Source organism: Lycorma delicatula, chromosome 4 (genome assembly GCF_047948215.1).
Source record: "Lycorma delicatula isolate Av1 chromosome 4, ASM4794821v1, whole genome shotgun sequence".
Taxonomy (NCBI): Eukaryota; Metazoa; Arthropoda; class Insecta; order Hemiptera; family Fulgoridae; genus Lycorma; species Lycorma delicatula.
The window spans coordinates 47,942,107-47,944,499 of record NC_134458.1 but is presented as its reverse complement, the minus strand read 5'-3'; positions in this window follow the sequence as shown (position 1 = coordinate 47,944,499).

Genomic DNA, 2,393 nt, shown 5'->3' with positions numbered 1-2,393 from the left:
AACGACTAGCTTTGGCGGCAAAAAGTTTTTGACAACGATGTAATTGCATCTAGATGCAACGCTTCACGAGGGAGAAAAGGCATAGTTCCTATTTCAGTCGTTAGAGTCTTTTGACGCGAAACTTAAGTGTCTGAAATTAAACTTAATTGTTTTCATTTTTATTATAATCAAAAATGTTAACTTTCTTCATTACGAAATTCACGTCAGTATGCATTTAAGTATGGTATCAAGCATCTATACTTCACAAATCTTGGCATTTTGGATCCCCAACTCCAAAAAGCTTTCAAAAAATGTCATCTGTTCAATGTTTAACAGCACATTTTTGCTTGCTTACAGAGGTGGCATAACACTATTTTAAGGGGAATACCTCTCTATATACGTTATACATTTTTTAATCACAGATAAAAAGTTTTTTTGACGACCAAAAGTAAAAATTTCAAAAACAATTTTTTTTTTACAATATCTCCAATGATTCTTATTCAAAAATACAACAGTCATTATAATAGTCCTAATATGCGTGTGGGATATTTTATGTATGAATAATTTTTTTGAAAACACTAGTATAAGTTCCACATTAGTTGAATAATTTTTTTTCAAATAATATAGATTACAAATAAAAAATTAATGAGAAATGTTTGCTTCAATGGTTTTTTGTGACTACTATTATTTTACATATCACAATTAATTTTTTTTCTGATGAACCAATTTTATCAAGTCAGTTTCATATTTATGACTTGGGATTGATTTATGGAAAATCTCTATATAAATGTTTGTCCCAGACATTTATTTTAATCCATAATTGATATTTATCTTCTTCATTTCAATGAAATTTTTCATTTTTTAAACTTCAAAAAATGATACAAAATAATATATTTTAATTTTTTTTTAAATTATTTTGTAATAAATTATATACTTGTAATGATAAAAGTGTTATTATTTTTTCAATTTAGGATGTTTTTCACCAAAAATTAAATTTCTTAGATGGAAAACAGCATTTTAATGAAATGTTAAATTATTTTATTAGCTGATTAGAAATCAGTCTGTCAAGAAAAAAAAGAAATATGGCCTTCAAGAGAAGAGAAGTTTTGAGATATGGCCTTCAATCAAATTGTCCTGCAAGTAATTTAAATTATGATTAATATGAAAAATGTAGCACTACTAGGTTTTTTACATTTTTTAATGAGGCATTTCAATGTTCATGTATATACTGACTCAAACATCAACTATGATGCTCCTATGGTGACAGATTACATTTACATTTATACAGATGTTCATAAATTGTAAACAGAATAATGTAATTGTTTTGATTTCATTGTTTCCAGAATAATGTAATTTTGCTAAAGATAATGTTTTTTTTAAAGTTAAAAAATATATTATAAATAAAATAATCAAACTAGCTTCATTCTGTACTTTCCCTAGTAATCCTGGCATGGAATCTTGTTACTCTTAAAGATGGTTACGTCTTTTTGGCATTGTGACTTATGTCAGGTTGTCTTTAACCAATATAGTATGGCATTAAAAAACTATATGGCATACATAGAATACCACTTCTGAATACCTTACTATTGCTGGATCAATAAGGAAAGGATCAATCAGTAAGGAACATCAATTAGGGGACATGGAAGGATGTTCTCATTCTAAATAAACAAGTAATACAGGAAAATAATAAATACCTTCTGAAAAATATTATATAAACTACTTTAAATTAATGTTTGTTGATTGTGGTAATCCACAAGCGTTTGACTAATGTTCCACAAATGTTTGACATTAATGTTGGATTGTGATAAAATTAATTTATCTGATGGTCAGCATCTAACTCAAATATCTGTGTTCATATGGTCATCGTTGATATTTTCATCATTTTAAATAAGAAACACATATAAAAAGTGATTTGGGAGTAGGAAAGGACAAGTTACTTGTTTTCAGTTTGGAGGAGGAAGATCATTTTTTTAAATTTCATTAAGATTTGAATACATCTTTACTCAGTATTTGGAATTAGAGAAATTGAATGGGGTAGTGTAGCCCTCTTGGCATCTATGACACTACTTCAACCCAGGTATAATTTGGTGAAAACATTCTAAGTACAAATTTAATAAGTATTTTTTTTTTTAATTTCCCATACTCTTCACTTCTTTTTCCAAATATTGTGAAACCCTCAATTGTAAATCGATCATTAATATTTTATATAACCATGAATTTAATTAAACATTATATTTAAAATAAAAGTAGTTACGCAATTCAAAACAATATCTTTACCTGTAGATGTGCCAGATCCCTGTCCTCTCAAATTAGAAAAAAAAATAGTTTTTTTTAAATATTTTATTATGCAATAACGAAATTATTTCAATCATGACTGAATTGCAGGATCCTGCAAAAAGTCTTCTCAATATTCT